The 19,998-nt window shown below is 46.2% G+C and overlaps 1 protein-coding gene across 4 annotated transcripts in view; it reads right to left on the reverse strand.

Annotated features, from left to right (window-relative positions):
* Positions 1-19,998, reverse strand: part of NHS (NHS actin remodeling regulator) — a 249,102-nt gene that overhangs the window by 28,623 nt on the left and 200,481 nt on the right. The gene's annotated exons all lie outside the window — the stretch shown is intronic.

Consider the following 19,998-nt stretch of genomic DNA (forward strand, 5'->3'; position numbering starts at 1 on the left):
TGGCTGTAGGATATCCCTTGAGGGTAAGCAAGCACAATTTCTATTTTACAGACAAGGCACCAAGACACAAAGGGACTTGGCCTGATCCCATTCTAGCAGCTGCATCGTCTCCTTGGGAAGCTCGTCTCAGGACAAGAACTGGTGAGAGACAGCAATGGTACCCCACCCGTTCCTCCTGTCGCTCAGGATATGTGATATTCATGATCGCAGATTGCACCCTGGGGGCTAATGAAAAGGCAGGCACAAGCAGTTCCTTCCTGCTCCCAGAAACAGCCTGTCTAGACTGCAGCTCTAGTAGTTGTCTGTGACGGAGGTAAATAAGTGAGCGGAAAGTTTTACCTGCTTATGAGCTGTTCAGACATTTCATTAGAGTAGAATAGATTTCGCTGCAATATTTAACTTGTAGAAAGCTCCTCTGGCTTTGGCAGCAGTGCTTTACAAGTAAGACGAGTAGGAGTTGGATTAACATACTTTGTGTGAGACTTAAAAATGAAACCAAGCTAACACCATCCCGCCCCGCACTTGCTGTGGTAGACACATGCTGCTATCACAGATAAAGCAGCACGACCTCTTGGCCATCCAACAAGCCTCTGAGAGCAGGCAAACCTGGCAGAGCTGTGAAAAATACTGTACCAGAAAGAAAATAACAAGCAAACACATTGCTTATGTTGAAATGATAGGGCACTGAGCAGCTCACAGCACCCTGTACTAAGGTCCCAGTTACCGCACATCCCTGTTACTGCACATCTGTGCATCCTCTTTTCCTGCAGGAACTCGGATTCACTGTGCCAGAGAATGTGCCCTACTGACACCAAGAAGGCAGAAATATTACACAATATGCACTGAACCAAACAGCCCTTTAAAATATTGAAAAGCTGGAGTGGATCTTCTAGGCGCTCCAGAACAGAAACTAAGAGAGCTGGAGAAAAAGCTGTGAGGGGATGAATGTCCTCTGCCTGCGGGGCAGGGGGAGAAGGTCAGAGGGAGGGAGGATCACTGGGCAGGGCGGAGGACAATGCTGGCCCAGGGACAAAGAAGTATAAACCCGCCTCGAATGCCATCAGGCTGGATGCTGGAAGACGCGTCCCAGCCCCAGAGCAGCGACGCTCTGGAACCATGTCCCGGAAAGGGGCAGGAGAAGGAAAAAGCCCTCCGGTAAGTGACGGAGGAGGATCAGAAGACATGACTGCCTGCCAAAAAGGGGGCCAGTGTCTGCTTCACCCTCGCTTGGCCTGTGCTCCTTCAAGGGCATCCAGACTGACTTTTTGGGTGCAGGTCCTGGGAGCTGGACACTGGGGGCTGAAGCCACCAGGGCTGAGAGCTTCCAGGCTGCCAAACATCTCACTCTGGGCATGGAGCTGAACCTCCTGCCTCCACTAAAACAACAAAAGCCAGCCCCGTGGCAGCGCAATTCAGCACTCAAAGACCGCTGGGCTGAGACGCAAAGGACCTCTTCTGTCAAAGCTTCTCCACATGCTTCTGCTGAGAGCCTGGGTTAATTGGTAGGACTCCCCGTGCCTCCGTTGTGTAAAATGGGGGCAAGGTATCTCTTTCGGCCAGCGCTTCCCTTCACTGGGTGATTTACACTGCAGACTGTTTTAACAAGGCCTTGCCTGCGTGCGCCTCCAGCCCCTGAGCATCATCATTATACGCATAGTAAATAAAGCAGCGCAGAAACTGTAAAGCCACGGTCTTTAAATTATTAATGGCTGGACAACAAAGTGAATGAGAAAAGAATCCTGCATAGATATAGGAAAAGTGGCATTTCAGGCATCAGATACAGATTGTTAATATATTGTTAGTGTGCGCTTCGATCAATTTAGAACATACAAGTGAATCATATAAACTATCATGTTCATTTCATTCCCAAGCTGAAGTAATTGTTTTTTGTCTGTGGGATGACAAAACGACAAGAGACCATTTAAATGGATTCTCCATTACATTTTGTGGATCCATTAACGTTGGCTGGTTTCCTGACAACCAATGTCAAACAGACGTACAGTAATGGTTGCTCTCATGAGAAGATTTTTGAGGGTTCACAAATAGCTGTTTTATCAAAGTTGATCATATTTATCATTTATAGACCCTTCTCGTCATCACGTCCTCTCGTTCACTCTCTCTCCTCCTTTAACAAAGCAGAAAAGGATCCTGCTGTAGCAGAACTGCATGTGGATGCTTGAAGGTTGTGCGGCTTTAGTGCACTCAAGCGTGGTTGTTCTAATAATAACACCACAAAGGCCAAGCAAGAAAGATTTCTGCTCTATTTATTTGATAGATCCAGGGGTTTCCCCCCCCAGCTCCGTCTGCTTCTCTAGATGCTCACCTCCCCCCTCAGCTCCTTCTGTTTCTTGACTTTCTCTTATTTTTTTCTGTATTACAGTTGCCATTAGGTGTCAGGGGGAAAAAAATGATGATGTCCTATGCTTCCTGGTTCAAAGCGAAAACACAATTTGGTGTGGGGTATGAAAAAGTGCAGAGCCTGGAGGGGGTTTTAGCAGTGAGTGAGGACGGAGCCTACGTGCTCAGGGACAGATCGCCCAGAGCTACCACACCGCCGGCTCCTGCACGCGCAAAGCCAAACCAGCGGCTGCCACATCCTTATTAAAGCACCTTGGTTCTGAAAGGCAAAACCATGATCTTTTCCACACAGGCTGCACAGGTGAGCTACTGTCTGCCAAGTTTGTGTGCGAAGCATCGCAAGAAAATGAATTCTGACCGAGACCAGTTCACCTCAAATACCAGATAATCCGGCAACACATCCAACTCCATCATGCATATTAGTGCATAAATGTTTCATTGAGGCAAGTGCTGAGTCTGATGTGAGTTTTATTTATAGCCCTGCATGTCTCGAATATATGCTTCCCCTAAGCACTTGTGTCTCTGCTGTAAAATCTAGGGGGCTTAAGCCTACACGGCTGGTAAAAACCTACAGTCACTACTCTGCTGTACATGTCCCACATTTTGTGTAGTATCAGCACTTTCAAAGCGGCTTCTTCTGTGGCTGCTGCTTCCAGGGATGGTACAGGGGGTGTCTGGGCCTACCCAGTGGGGACAGCAGCCTGAGGGGCCAGAGCCTGGGACTCCTCTGAGGTGGGACAAGTGCCTGACAATTCCTGACAGTGATGGCTTTCTCTTCTGACACCCCTGTGCTGGGGGCGACATCAGGTGACAGGAATGGGACAGGCCCTGGCACCATGTTTCCCCGTCCTTCTGTCCCCGGGCCTGCTGGTGTGCGGTCCAGCTGCCCCAGGACACCGGAGAGCCGAGGCAGGTAGCACCTGGGCCTTGGCAGGGCTTTGTAACCATGCTTCTGACAGGAGACAAGAGATACCCAACTCCCACTGAAACAGAAAACTGCGTGCCAAAATCCCTGTCTCCTTTTCCTCACCGCTCCTGTGTGTCTTTGGGGTTTGTTCAGTGACAGGGTGGGATCCCCCCAACCTCAGTCACGTCTTTTTTTCCTGCTTTCCTGGTGTGCCCACAGTCACGGGGTGACTGACACCCATTTTGGATGGTCTGCTCCTTGGTTACTCCTCGGTGGGATCCCACAGTGGAAAACATGGTTTGCAATGGCCTTATGCATCACTAGGACCTATTATTGCTATTTCAGAGAATTTTGTGCCCTGTGCGTCTCCAGCTCAGGATGGGTGTGAGGAGCAAACGTCAACAGCACCAGCCCTGAGATGTGATGGGGGAAGCTGGCCTGGACGTGGAGCCCGGACCACCACATCTGCACCACCACCGGCACTCACGCATGGAAATCAGAGCTGGCACAGCTGCACCTACACGGGCTGCAACCACCCTCTGGAAAAGCAGGAGGGGAGACACAACAACACAAGTTCAGCCCTTAGCTACATGACAAGAGCACGGTTATTATGCTGTTCTATGCTCACGGATGGACAATTTGCAAATTTTTCAAACTCAGGCAAAATGCAGAACTTCACTGACAGCAGAAGCTGTTGAGAAAGACCGTGATCTTATGCTCTTTGTATTGTTTTACTTCTTGCCGGTACGGTGAAACGTTGCATGTTTCAACCACAGTTTCTTAGTGCATCCCTGTGACACTTCTCTGCCTCCTGTTATGCCACACATATGGAAATAACAGCTATTCAGGAGAGAAAAAATGGACAAGTGGACAAAACCCCATCCGTATTCAGCGTTCACTTATCCGGAAAGATGAAAATATTGGAAAGCATACAATTTGGATGTCATTTTCATGTGCAGATCCTTGAATTTTGCATTTACCTGGTATCCAGTTAACTGGCACAAAAACAGACACAATTCAAGAGGGCTGGGAAGTCTGTGATTCTTATACACGTAAGAAGATTATGCTGTTAAGCAATATGCACTTATGTGAAGAGTGCCACATGCTAATCCCATTCTTGGCTTTGCTGCTTTCAATCACTGCTGGCGGTGTTTGAACACATTTTTAACTGCTTTCCCTAACTCTGTCAAATAAGTTACAGTGGCCAGATTGGGACTTGTTATTTCAAAGTATTTCAAAGCTGTCACTGCAGGATAGACAGTAACCTCACAGAAATGCACAGCATTTTATATGTTTAACGCTTCATTCCTACGAAGCTTCTCTTGCCAGTGATTTCTTCCTCTACTTTTATTCCCGTTCTCCAGCCTGTGTTTTCCCCTGCCTCCAAGAGTGGCTGGGAAAGAAAGATCTTCATGCTCTCAGCTACAAAATACTGGCAAATATAGTCACAGACAGAAGGTTTCTGTTGGGGTTTCATTAATGGAGCTGCCCTTCTCACCCATGAGCCAGACTGGAGAGATGAATGGCATTTTTATTCTAGGTGCACATGTCTAGTTATTATACATCTCTATGAATATGTGCAATGTGTGTACGCCCCCACTCCTATCACACCAAGCTCTGCAGTGAAGAAATACTCCTGGGCACACTGCCCGTCTAATGCATGGTGACAGCAAGCACTGGAGGGAGTGCAACACACTTATCTATTAATAAACATCTGAAATGCTCAATAATGTATGCATAGCCATGGTGTTTCTAAGGTCCTCGTTCTGCCACAGATAGCAGGAAACCCATCAGGGCAAGCAGGTTAGTAAGCGAGAAACAAAACTGCTAACATGGTCCAGCTCTACTCCCGGAACAGCTAAATACTTATGACTAGACAAAAGTTTTTTCAGTTGTGCACTTGTATGCCTTAAAGTAAACATTTAATTCAATTCTACTTCTTCAAAACTGCGACCCAGGTGGGAAGTGACTCACACCCCAGCTCAGCGGTTCAACCAAAGAGTGGGAGTGATACCACAGGCAGCATTGGTGTTGCCTGCAGGGCAGGCAGACAACACCCAAGTCCTGCCTGGCAAGCTTAAGGGTGATGTTAGGTCAACTGCTCTTCAAGATGAGTCCACATTCATTTCCATTTGCTACCACGCTCCACAAGAAAAAAAAAAAAAAAGCCAATCAGCCAGTAAAATAGCAAAGGCATAAACAGTGTTAATGAAAAAAATTGCCCAAATCCAACTAGTTTAAGGCTACTGGACCTAATGGTAGGGATGGCACCTTAGTTCTAGGGATGATATGACATCAGACACATGTACATATATACCTGTGCTTATGTACACACATGTCGTGGCGTGTAACTGAAATCAATGTTTCAAGATCCCCTTCAGTCTCACATTCTTAATTAGCTGAAAGCACTTCTCTCAATCTGACGTGCTTTCAGCACTCGTCAACACAGCTTTCTTCACAAGCTGACCCCTCACATTACTCCCACTCTCGATGACACGCAGCAAGATAAAGCCTCTTGTCTCCAGCAGTGTGGTGCATGGTCTCTGCAACGCACTCAGTAAGCAGACTTCTATACATCCTTTGCAATTCTCTCTCACTGCTCCGCTATTTTTCTCCTGTACTGACTCATCCCAAATCACTATTAAGCTTGCCCTAGTTGCTCCAACAGGCCTCCATCATGCTCTCCCTTTTAAAACACAAAAGTGTGCTGTTCACTGTGACGTTGCTCTCAGATCCGTCACCCTGATTTCATATGCCAGCACTCAAGAACAAAGCTTTACAAAATTCATTTACTGTTCTACCTGCCTTTGTTAATGTTTACCTTCAAGATCTTGTGAAAAAACATCCTCATGTTCCCCAGCAGCCCATTTCTTCATGAACTATTCTATCTACTCCATACACACTTTTGTCAGAGGTCAGTGTTTCAGCAGTAGTTGTAATGCATCTTGCCTATTCCCCTACTCAAAACATTCAATTCCCCTGCATATTTCTCTGAATATTTATACTTAAAGTGGGCCAGTGCAAGCCTTTTTCATTCATGCCAAGGATTCTGTTTTCAAGACCAGAGGCCTGTACATCATAGCACCTATTTCCACATCATCATCCACAACACGAAGAACCTATGCTGCTGTAAAACCCCAGGAGCCTTGAAAAAGCACGGAGGAAGATGACAACACAGAATACCTTGTGTTCGGCATGTTGAAAGATAAGACTCAGATGACTTATTCCAAGTACAGCAAACATATTCCCATTTTCCTTGAAATCTTTATAATCAGCCGCCTTCCATCAAAGCTGTAAGAGTGAGTCTCCATCAATCTCCGTGCCTTCCCCATCCAGCTCTCAAGAGTGTCGTTTAGCATTGCACCGACGGTGCAGTGATACACACGCCTGTCTCATAGACAGCAGATTGAGGGCATCGACTTATTCTGCACAGGGCATCAGACGGCCATCAGCAGGTGACAGCATTTTTGTTTACTACTGACCTGTGCTTCATTCAAGATGATAACCTATAAGAAATAAAGCCTGGTAGCCCCACTGCTTAATCTTATTAGTCCCTGATGTGGCTTCCCACAGGTAATGATGAAGTCACTGGTCTGGAAGGGCGAGACACACGCTATAGAAGAAAAACACTATGAAATGTGAACAGCAAAACCAAAGACACGGGTTACAATTTGTATCTAGTGTAAAAGTATGGGCATGTTTTTCTAAGAATATTTTCCCCATTATTATTTTTAGTGGTTCCTGAGATCCCATTTATCATATGTAAACTTACAACATTCATTATCTGTCCTCCAGAAAAAATGAACTGCCTTTATTATTTGTGAATAATGATAATTGTCACTAGCAAGGTGATTATGATTAAGAGAGATTAAGAGTTAGAAAACAGGGTGGTTTCTGGGTGATGGGGACCTGAGTGCATGTTGGAGGTGGGAGGGAAAGTCCCATAACGAAGGTTTCCCTGGGAGGGAGGAGAAGGAGAGAGACACTTTCCTCATTGGCATATTTAAGCCCCTTAGCTTCAGCAAATATCAGGGGAGAAGAAGGGACCAAGGTCAGAAGCTACTCCTGAGCAAAAAGCAAGACTGAAGAGTTCAAAAAGAATAAGCAGGGCCCCTCTTCCCTTCCACTGGCACTGCACGTAGGCTGAGAAACGAAGCCCCCAAAATTCAGGAACAACAAGCCATGTGTTAAGAGCAGAAACGGTGGCTCATGTTTCACACTTTTTCCTCCCCATCAGTCTTTTTCAGTGTGCTTGGCTAGATGCCCTGAGCACTGCTTAACTGCAAGTTGAAGTAAGTAGCAACAGTTTCTTCCAATTATATTTAGTAAATACCAAGCTACTGTTGCCACACATGCTCCTCTGAATTACTCACAGGCATCCAGGGAAAGACAGAAAGTCAATCACCTCAGAGGGACCGAAGGCAACTCTTTTTTTGTCCCCTGGGGAAACATTCGTGCAGCTCCTGCAGCCCCATCACTCCCTTCCTGCAGAGGCACTGAGACACATGGCTCGCTCCCAGGTCTCTAATTGCTCCTGGGGTCATGGCTGCACCACTGAAGCTTCTTCCCCGTAAAAGAAAAGCAGCTTGTGTCTTGGCTCAGGCGGCAACAATCACGCATGCAACACCACTGGGTTATTCCCATGCCACCCTGATGACGGCCCAAGGCTGGCCTAGCACAGAGGTGAAGCTGAAGATACAACTAGTTCGCCAGGTAGCTCTTCTTGCATCCTTCCAACAAAAGGCTTCCCCAGCTCAGCGAATACCTAAGTCATTCATCACCACCCCTCTCAGATGTTCTTTTTGGCCTCAACCCCACAAGTGATTTATTGGAGCGTACAGTTTTGTACAACCGAGTTTGAACTGGGTGTGCAGAGCACCTAGCACAAAGGAGCTCAGGGCGACGAGGGGGAGGTCTTATTTCAACACCGTCTGGCAGGATCCTTCTTCAGTCCCACCTCTGACAGGACAGTTCTGTAAAACATTGCAGCAAGCAGGGCCATAAGGGTTCAGAGAGCCACTCTGAGCAGCCAGCTGGGAAGAAGTAACACGGCTAGCCAACTTGCAGAGTTTCAGTTGTTGAAATAATACTAAATGCAGTCTTTGTTGTTTCATACAGGGAAGGAGAGCTGTCTGAAAATGTAGATTTTCCTCTCTCCCCTTCGATGCTTTCTCACACAAATAGATTTTATCCAAAAAGCTGAAGAAATTCAAGATGGAATCTTGTTAGCCTTGTAAGATGGGGAGAGCACAACAACCTTCCCTTCCTCAAGCCCTTGGCTCCCTATGCAAAACCTACTTTAATCCATGGGACACCATGATTGCACTAACTCCAGTGCGTGCAGCAGCACCTCATACTCCAAAGGCACATCAGGAAAAATGGGTCCACAGCTCGTCCATTGCACCTGGGGGATGCTGCACCAGCAAGGACATATCTCAGAACTAGCCCCTGGGGCACCAGATCCTACACAAGTCTTGCAGCCTTTTGTCAGTGACATTGTACACCTAGACTTCAAAGCAAATAGCTTACGTCAAGATAAGCTATTTTCCCACTGTTATTATTGTTTGAATAATATGTTCTCAGCTTGCTCACCTTAGGTACCAACATTTTTCTGAGGCGTTGCACTGTTTTTCTACTGCGTTTCAGGTCCTTGCATGCCTAAAATGGCAAACAATCACCAAATGGTAAATGCTAGCTTGCATACCTAACCAGCTGGTGAGCACTGTTAGCCACATCCCCTTGCATGACTCTGCAGAGGATGCAAACCTGTTACCATGCCAGCTACAGAGCCTCTACAGCTCATGCTAACCAGCTAACCCCTAGCTTGGATTGAGACATCACAGCCGATGGCAACTAGCACAGAAAATGCAGCTTGAAAACATTCAAGCTAACATAAATTTTTAAGCATTTACTTCTTGTAAAGGGTCATAAGGTGTTAATAAAGATTATAACATAGACTATCCCTTATTGTTACGGCTAATACGGCTTTATGAGTCCAAACCATATCCTATTGTTTGCACTCACATTTATATTGTTAAGCCACATATTTATGCAGAACTGAGTTCTGATTTATTTATCTATCTATTTATTTATTTATTTTTAGCAGCCACAATTGCTGAAGAGCTCCGGCATTTGTCAGATGCTGCAGGGCTCTGGACCATTCTCTGTCAAGAGCTTTCAGTCAGGACATAACAGCAAACAGCAAATTCTCGCACATTTTTAACTCATCTGTGCTTGTGTGTGTGTTGGACTCAGTGCAAGGCAGCTTTCAACACACTGGCTTTAGCATAGCAAATACACAGAGTGACAAAGGGTTGCTAGCTTAACGTACACATGAAATGATAGCCTTTTATGTGTGGTCAGACATGTTATTATGACCATATACTGAGTACTGTACATGAAGCGTAAAAACAGAAAGTGTGATGAAATGGGGATGTTTCCTTGCAGCCAGCCAGAACCAGCGCAAAAATGCCAGGTGCCAATATCCAGAGGTAACTATCAGGAATACTGCTGAGGAGTGACATCGGCCTGCAACACTGGACAGGAAGCTTTCAAACTCTAAATTGTAAGCAGTGATGAAAATTAAATAAAAACAAACGGCAGGAAATAATCCGCTTCAAAAGCCACAGGAAAAGAAATTAAGCCAGGATACACTTTCCGGAAAGGAAAAAGGAAAGGCAAAAAGAAGGGAAAAAGAGCATTGTCATTAAAAGGATCATGCAGGAAGTGTAAGTAAAAGATGGGGTCATCAAGTAGAAAACGGAGTTTGACCTTAATGTATCACGTGCGGAGCGGAATGGTGAATCACGGGAGAAAGCACCCTTGGGAAAGGTAGATTTGTTCACAGGGAGCAGAGCTGACAACACTTCCAAGCAGAAAGAAGCAGACAATGGAAGGTAATAACAAAAGTAACTTTCCCCTCGGGAGATTCGTCTCCCCGGAGTACTTCTATAACTAGCAGATAGGCTCCTCTCTGATTTTGAGTATGAATGAGACACAGAGAGCTCCGCAAAGTCCTCTGGAGGAGCCTGTCCTGCCCTGGTCACCCTGGAAGGACTAGAGGAAGATGGACTGTGCTCAGCTGAGGTGCCCCAGCACTGCCAGGCACGAAGAAGAGAGATGCTGCTTTTGCAGGAGACCGGGATCACCTCAAGTGATCACTCAAAATGTGAAGCATTGCCCAAGAGACTGAACAAATAAACTCATTTTTATGAAGAAGGGGACAACTGTGCTCGGAAATGTGAGATGATAAACTGGACCAGGGGTCAAATTTTGCTGTCCTTGCCCTGTCCTCTCCCAGCCTCTGGACCCTGTGGCTACACAGGGACATCAGGTCTGGCCCTAGCTGGCTCCCTCCCACTTTACTGCCTTCTCCTCTTTGCTGCTCTCCCTTTTGTGTGGGTTTTCGAAGCGGCATTAAAAAAAGAAGTGCTGGAAGAGGTGCCAGACTGCACTAGAGGCTGAAATGCTCTACACAGTGAACAGCAAAAGGCAGACGACACCCACGGATACAGCCCAGCCCTGATCCGGCAGGATGCTGTCTGGGGGAGGTGGCAATCAGGCTTCACATCCCATCAAATCCCGTAGCGTCTGCCAACAGAGCGGGAGGAGCCACCCCAGCCAACTTTTTTTTTTTTTTATAATATGTATATTTTTTGTTAAGTTGGAGACATTTTATATACAAATACAGATCAGTTTGCAGCCATCTGCTTATTTTCTACGTATCATCTCGAGTATTGTTAGGGTGTTAGAGAGAATATGAAAACAAGCTCTTATCTGTGCCACTAAGCTTAAAAATGAAAAAAAAAAAAAGGAGAGAGAAAAGAAGAAGAAAATACAGGAATTGGTATGCAGCAAAAAGGAAAGAACTGAGGCAGCATTTTCAAATGGTGGTGGCTGTGGTTTGGAGATGCAGGTTGGTCCACTAGGTGGATATGCAGGCAGATCCCAGCTCTGGCCCTGGGCATATCACCTCCTGCCCTTCACAGCCATTTCTTCTTCTCCCAGGGACCTTCTAGCCTTGCCTCTGTTCTCTCTGCTATGTGTCTTAAGGGCAAAAATCAGCCTTTTCACTTAACACACACAGTACTTACACAATAATAGGCCCCTCATTTCATGTGCTATTCCAAAACGATTTTTCTTTTAGTGTTATATTCCTCCAGATAAAAGTAGGCTTTCCTACTTTTTAACCTTGACAGAAAAGCTGTGGTGTGTGTTCCCTGTCCTGTGGTTCTGGACCCACAGGATTCCGCAGCACAACAAACCTCTGAAATTTGCAAACAGCTCCAAAATGCTGGCCTGGATAAATATCGTGTGGTTCATTATTCAGAATTAACCTGCCACGTTCAGTAAAGAGACAAGAGCCAGCTTGGCTCTCTGGCTGATTTCTACCAGAACCCCAACCCACGCGGCACGGGGAGACGCATGAATTCACTAATCAATCGCCAGGTTTAGTATCACTCGAGGTTCTTCTAACTACTCCCTTAAAATCACAGCTAATTCTGGAAAATCAGGATTGTTTCCCTGACTTGGCAGTTTGATAATTACATCTTCATTTTTGTTCATATTAGCAAGTATCGATTTCCTGTGGGATGCAGTAAATCTGAGCATAGTTAGTGTGGGTGAGGTCACTGCTTGGCGATCTCTCTGTTACACAGAGTTACATCTGAGGTTCAGGCGTTGGCATTCTTGGCACACTTTGATTTTATCCAAATGATGGGATTCTACGCAATAGTATAGAAGAAAACATTTCTAAGAGGTACAGCTACTACTTAGCTATGAAAATGGCAGTCAGGGAGAGATTAATCTCAGTGTTTTTCATTTGGATTTTCTTTTTTTGTCTTCTATTAGCATTCTGACTCCTTTCCTCATTGTAATATTTGCTCATCGCTAACATTTTACAAACACTTCAATGCTTCTTCATTTTCCAAGGGACAGCGCAGCCTGCCAACATTTAGTACAACTCTTCCTACTTTGTGTAAACGTTTAGACTTATTTCTGGGATGGAACAGCTACGGCAAATCTTCATTCAGTCAGGAGAAAATATCTAAACTTTGAGGATTCTCATTGTGACCCAGAAAACAATTTATTTTGCAGATACTTTTACAGGACAGTGGAGTAATTTTCAAGCTTTTAAGAATCCCAGTTCTACGGCTATTGATATCTATGGCCACATCCATGATAACTAAGGGAACTATTTGTTAAAGGGGTGGCTAGAAGATGCTCATATTGCTTCCCCTTCAGCGCCTTGTGGAGACTCAAAGAGTGTAAGATCCCTGCAGCCCGGCGCCTCCCAGCAGCTGGTTTCACTGTCATAGCTGCCGACGACAAGAGTTTCATCCCAAATTTCGTACCAGCAGTCTTCCAGTTTTCCTGGTTTTATGTCTAAACTCCGCTTTCCTCAAGTCTCCAGGCCGGGCAGCTGACTGCGTGCAGGAGCTGTGTGTGGGAGCACCAGGCGGCGTACTGCACACGTGAGCTCACCCACTTCTGGCAATAATTCAGCATCTCGCTGACTCCAGCTGTGTTATCTGGGGCCATTTTCTGCTCTCCAACTGTGAAGGTTCGTTGGGTTTTGATATGTTAAAATTACTTTTGCCTTTCTGCAATACATTACGCTGGCAAAGTGGCTGCGGCTACACAGACATAACTGCATTTTAGCAGTAAGCCTATTTCCTCACACCCCCATATTCATCAAAAAGACACGTTATGCTGACAAATGTTAGCAGGGGCTTTGGCTGGCACAGTTATACCAGTCAAAGATCACACAGTTTTCAAAGCTTTGTCCAATACCTTTGTACAAGCAGAAATGGGTAATGAAGAAAATGGGCTTAGATACATTCAGTTGGACTTGGTAAGGGAAAAACAACCTTTTAGGGTCTGGCTACATGAAAGGGATTTAAAAGTGTGGGATGCTGCTGCACTACAGCTTTTACTCCCCGGTCTTGTTGCCTGAAATTTCCTCCCTTGATCTTTTCCCGTTTGACCTACTTAGTAAATACTTCTCATGCCCAGCTGAAGGCCTTTTCCAGAGGTCATAAGGTCTTTAGAGATGTTTTGTGTACCAAATCCTACTCTGATAGCATACAGGCGACAATTTATAGCATAAATAAAGCTTATTGCATCTCTTGGAGGTATCCCCAACTGCACAGTGCCTCTGTTTAAGCAGTAGCTGCCAGAAGATGGGGGCTCTGTCTGCCTCCAAAAAAGTTCCCAAGAATCCTGAAGAGACTTCGCTGTGATACTGGCATCAGAAATCATCAGGGACCTGCAAACTGACTTGGCCATGGAAACATCAATTTCCTTCCTTCATTGTTCAGCTGAGAGGATATCGCATGGCCACCTGATGTAGAAAAAGAGATCACAAAGAACAAAACAGTTACCGTGCTCTAGCCTCTACTGATTTTGTTATGTCCCTCCAAATGTATTAGTTGATATAGCAGAGCTACCGTGCTTCTGCATGCATCGCTGCTTCTGCTAAGGTTGCAGTAAAAGCCTAGCTTCCTTTGCTCTCACTCCCTTTATTTCCCAACTTGCTTTCCCAACTAGATGTAGGTGTGATGAAGAGGCGCTGCAGAACAAGCAGAAGAAAAACTGAATGAAATGTAAAATCTGCATTGTGGGAAAAGTGATGTGAGCTCAGGGCATGGAGCTGCAGTAAAACAGTCTGACACATCAGTCAGCCACTGAATAGGGAAATGCATCCAAATTGGCTAAACCCTTTTTGGTACATTTATGTAGTGATGTACGACTTACAGGTTTACTTCTTTTTTATTTTGCCTCATATGAAACAGGCACCCAGTGATGCCAAGACAGCAAAGTGGAGCAGTCAGTCATATATTGAGATAGAAACCACTCTTCTCCAGCCTGTCTCAAAGCTTACAGCAAATCGTAAGATTTGGGTTTGGGCACAGCCCTGCAGCTTTGGATTTGTCTGAGACCAGTGACACATATCCATGCATTATTACAGGATGAGAAAGATAACACAGCAGTGCATGCGCAGGTTGAATTTCAGGAGACTGCCATTTGAGCAGTGCACACCTCATGGTTTGAAGCCCTTCCAATGTATTACAGAAGGGGTTCACTTCTTTTTCTTGTATTACAGCTGCAGCACCTCAAAACAGACCATGCCTTCCCAAAATGCTTATTAACCCCAGGCTCCCGGATTGCACCTGCTCCCCCTGCCACTGGGAAAGAAGTAGGATGTCAGGTGAAGCTGACACTTATTTTGTTGTTATATGATGTACTGTTTCTCAGTTAATTGAAAAAGCCATAGAGTCACAGGATTGTTTTGATCTGTAGTAAAAAAGCAACCATGCACTACAGTCAAGTCCCCAAAACACTGCTGAATAGGGTGTAGCAATTATTGTGGGCTTGACTCAACATTTGGAGTTAGACATTGGAAAAAAAAGGACTTGGTGGGGTGGTGCTGAGAGAGAATGTCTGTGGCGGACCAAGTGTAAGGGAAAATGCATCTTTCCCTTATCAGCGTGCCTTCACGTGCCGGTTTTTGAAGCAGGCAGCCTGGCACAGAGGCCTAGCAAGGAGATGCTGTGCACCACACAGCCAGCCTCACTGCGGGGGGTGGCTGAGCTGAATTGGGGCAGTGCTCGGGGCTGCTGAGAGCCCACAGCGCTGGGGATGCACCACTGAGGCCTGCAAGTGCTGCCACAGCAGACAGCACACCATACCTTGTCAGCAGGCCACAGTATTGAACAGCAATAACTTTCAGTAATAACTAATCAGCGTCACATGCAGAGGCTTAAAGATAGAAAGTGCTGCAGCTCTTCCACGATCAGCCTGCAGCGCAGAGGCCGAGCTGCTGGGCCGGCACAAGAAGCAGCTGCACGCGAGCTGTGCCCTTCCCTTCGGCAGCTACACGTCCACCTCCTCCTGCTCTGCGGTACCGGTCCCTCTGCAGCCATCCGGCCGGGCCACGAGCTCTGGTGCTTGTGCCTGTTCCACACTGATCCCCGACACATCCTCCAGCTCCCTTCGGAGAAGCAAGCCGAGGCTCGTTTTGGCTGGCTCAGGAGCGTGGGCACGGCCAGCACTCCATTCACCCACTGTTTGTGCACGTCGAGCAGGGGGACGTATCTGTGTCGGCCCACGTCGAGCACGACACCTTTTCATTCATAAAAGACAGCCTGCATCTTTAATCGCTTTGCCAGAATAATAGCAAAGAAACAAACACTTGATTGCCTGCGTTATCAGACACTATTGGAAAAGTCTAGATAAGGATGCCGAACAACCTTGGCTGATTAGTATTCCACATGCAAACGCTTCCCCATAACCCGGAGTCATCTGTATCCCGGCAACCCTTAAAATTTCATTCTCACTGAATTGCCAGATCTTTATCAAAATATAATTACAGTCTTAATTTGGAAGATAAATTTTGATTGCCTGTGCAGTGCAAAAAAATAAAAAATAAAATAGAAAAAACATTGTCAGGTACACAAGAGCTGAGGTACAACGGGTAAATGTGAATCTGCATACTCTGACATTGGTGCATCACCTTTCCTCTTAGCAAAAGTTGGTGCTGATAACTAGCAGTGAGGTTATGCCGGGGGAGACAGGCAGGGAGGTGAAAAAAACAGACTCCTGATGCCATCAAATGAACTTCTAGCTAAAAACAGGGGAAAAAAAGAAATCTGCAGCTGTACGTGAAGATTATCGCTATTATGAACATTGTCTGCTATTATCATTAGAAGGTGTTCGATGTGCAGCACTCTTGTGTAAACCTGGAGGAAAACACTGGGCTTTCCTGAGAGAAGGGGAAATTGTACAGAACCAGCCTTTTCTCCCAATGCTTCTTCTCCTCCTTCAAACACTGGCAGAAAACAGCACAGTGTTTTACAGTTATTTCCAGAGGGTTCTCAAAATGCAAGGGTCACAAAATGGCTTCAGATTTCAGCAAATTGTTCTCGTGTTTGTCTCAAACCTAACTGACAGCTTTTAAAAGCACTTTCAAAAGCAGCCTCTGAGGTTGATTCATGCCAATAAGATCTGGCATCGAGAGCGTGGCTGTTCGGAGGCTGAATGAAAGGGGGGCTGTTTTCCAGCAGCGATGGTGGAGTCCTACGCATAGAAGCTGCCACCAGCTAAACGCCTCATGTCTGCACAGTTTGCAGGGCACAAAATAGCTGTTCCTTCACTTAGGTGTGCCAACATCTTTTATTCCCCAAAATGACTGAAGATATTAAGATTCACGCGTGTATCACAACGGACCAGAATCACCCATCTTCACTATGTGCTGTTACTGTAGTGTATAGTACTTGATCCCACTCCCACCTGCAGCAGATGCAGAACCAACCTCTACATACAACGTGAGGATGCAGTTGGAAATCCCCGTCACTTCAAGGGTTATTGCCAAAGACATGCTGCTGTGTGGGGAGTCACTCTTGTTACTTCCGAGAACTGAGGCGATTACAAGGATTTTTCCCAACTCAAACATGTAGCCTAGAAAAAAACCTCCCAGAGGAATAAAGCCACTGTCTGCTCTACCAACAGAGCCCAGAGGAGAAGAGACAGCCTGGTAGGCAAGCCACCGAGGTTACCTAGTTTCTGACTTAGCAGACTCCAGCAGTCCGAAACCACTTCAGCTTTACCCTGTTGAAATGCCAGGGGGGAAAAGATAATTACTTGGATGGCAATGGCATCAATGCAACTAGACGCTTGACCTTAGTGTTTCTTGGTCACACGCACAGAGTTGAACTCATTGTTAAATTTGGAACAGGGAGGTTCTTCTTTTCCTCCTCCCCCACACGTACTCACCAGGACTGTGAATTACTTGTACTTTCTCTGCAGTGCTGATAAGGATCCCTTCCTAGGACGATGTGATCCCATCCCTTGAAATGGACTTCTTCGCCTCCTGTGGTGGCTTTGGTACCCAGCCTCAGTCCATTTTGTTATCTACTTTTATAGCTTCAATCACCATTGCATGCCCCATAAAACCCAGCTGTACCTGACACACCTGTAACCTTGAACTCACTCCCATGGAGCTTATGCTGTCCTCTCCTGGGAAGACAATACAAGATGAGAACAACTGGCACAGTAAGTAAATTCTATCACGTATGCATACAGAAGGATTATCTTGGAGACAGGAAGTCATACTGTGCCAGTTACAGGAGGAAAAAAGTGCTTCCTCGTGGGCAGTGGTCAACTACATCACACAAGTGAAGTTTTCTTCCTTCGTGCTCCACTGCCCCAATGCTCTCCAAAGAAACCACTCCAAACCAAGTGTGGTTTTGACCAGAGTCTGTCATAAGCAAGCACGGCTGCCAGCTATAAGACCCAAAGTTCACCAAAGTTCAGAAGGATGCTACAACCTTTGCAGTCACTCTTGTGCACCGGCTCCCATTTCCTAAAAGTCATGTCCACTCATGTGGCAGTGATGCTTTTGCTGACTGTATCAGTAGAGATTTCTACAGCTGAATGGGCACAGAGACTCGTCCCCTTGGTGGCAGAACCTCAGTGGGGTTGTGTCGTACTGCAGCAGAAATGGAGGGCAGGAAGGAACCATGAAGGAACAGTCCGGTCCACTTTTCAACCCTGAACCACAGCTAAGGTGCTATGAGGAGCAGGTGAGGTGCCCACCCCCAGACACAGAAGTGAAGAGTTTCCTATAGTGAATTTTGACTCGTGTGACTGAACCTGTCCTAAAAAGGTCAAAGTGTAAGGCCAAGTGCTCTAAATTGGAGCAAGCATTTCTAGACCACCCCAACTTTATTCTAACTTGTTCTTTAAAAGCCTCAAAGAAAGAGATCCCACAGGCTCTGTAGGCTGCCTGTCCCAGTGCTTCATTTCTGTTTGCACTTGGAAAGGTCTTCCTAACCTTCCCTGCTGCAAAGTCAGCTGGCTCCTAAGGGGGAAGGCTGCAGAAGCGGGCTCAGCAGCTGCAGTCACATGCAGCTCCCCTCTTCTTTGGGTAGCGAATTCAATCTCCAGAGCCATGAATTCGCAATTTCTCTCCTCAGATGAACTGAGCTGACACAACCAAGCCAGAACTAGTGCCCTGGCATACTCCAGGCATGGGGCAGGGGGAGTATGTGAACCTCCAAAGGAGGATGATGATGAGATGCTTATTCCAGGTGCACAGTTCTTTGCTCACCTTTTTAAAATGCATTATTTTCCTGCTGGTGAAGGGTGCCACACTGAAATCCAAGGAAAATAAAGTTGCCTACCCACAGCAGCAGATACAGTCTAGCAGTGGAGAGATGGAAAGCCTCCATATGCCACGGTGACTACTTCGGTACTGCCTGTTACCCATTCCCTCCACCTGCCAGGCACACAGCCCCCACATAAGCCCTACCAGCGACAAGCAAGCATCTATCTGGATGAAAACCAGACCGATACAAACATGCCATTTTGAAAGCCTGGCTTTTGGCTCCGAGTTGCATATTCCAACACTGAGGCTCACACTGGGAGGACTGGCAGAAGAGAAAGGTTACCAGATTTACTTTCCCTCTGCACCATAGCATGTTGCAGGGGGAGGAGTTAAAAATGACCTTCTAAAAGCTGCCAGCATCTTCATGATAGCTGGTAAAAGAATGTCTTATTCCTCCCAGATGGTCTTCACTGAGAGCTTTCTCAAGGGCAGTAACAGATTTCCCAAGCCTTTATCATCAGCAGGAACCTCCTGAAGGAACATTTCATATTTGGTAGGTATCATGATGTTCCCATTTCTCTTTTACGCATTCTCAAGCCCAGATTTCCCAGCTCTAAACACACAATTGCCATGATAGGTTGTAGCAGGAGGTATGTGGTTATCACATACATGTCCCAAGTTCCTCGTAAGCAAAACTAAGGTCTGGCCTCCTCAGATATTGCTCATGTTCTCTTGGATGAGAAGACAAGCAAATCTTACAACTGGCAAATGGGAGCTCAGAGAGGATATTACACAACTTCCACAGCCAGCTGGACTCTCGGCATTACAACCTCTGCCTTCTTACCATGCAGCAACAACAGCAAGCACAAACCCAAGCTGTGCCAGCGGCACCACCAGAGGAACATTTGAAAATATAAACAGGGGATGCTCTTCCCTGTCTGCCATTTCAGCAAAGCTGCTTCACCTTTGAAGGACCTGTCTTAAAAACCGTATTTATCTGAAAATGGCTTGCCTGCTGCTGCTGATTCCAGGAGCTGGTGAGCAGAACAAGCCCATGTGCTGCCGACTGGCCACGGAGCAGCCTGGCAGCCCAGCGATTTCTATCAAAGCCAGCAACAGGGCAAGTGCAATGGAGGGTGCAGCACGCGAGTGGTTAATGCACGCCGCTAAGAAATCTATACGCATACGCTGCCTCTAACTGTCAGAACATCTTCTGTTGACATTTTCCATCCAGTTTCATTAGAATTAAAGCGCTCATAATAAAAACCTGGCAATCAAAGGAGAAGAAGCTGTCACCGAGGCAGGATGCATTTCCACCTGTACAGTTAACTAGAAGTCTGCTTGCCTCTTCCAAGCAGCATTAAATAGCATCCACTGCCGGCACAAATGCCAGCCGAGCCCCCCTCCATCCCTCCACCTGTGATATTAAAAGTCCAGCGCTGCCCGTGCAGGCAGCTTGGCAACCTCCGCATCTCCCTCCCCGGCGAGCTGCAGAAATGCTGCATGCTGAACTCTCTCCTTCACCGACACGGATTCACGCTACGGACAAAAAAAAAAAAAAAAAAAAAAAACAAACAAAAAAAAAACCAAAACCCTCCAAACTACCCTGGGAAAACTTCAAACAAAC

The sequence above is a fragment of the Anser anser genome (assembly GCF_964211835.1).
Source record: "Anser anser genome assembly, chromosome: 1".
Lineage (NCBI taxonomy): Eukaryota > Metazoa > Chordata > Aves > Anseriformes > Anatidae > Anser > Anser anser.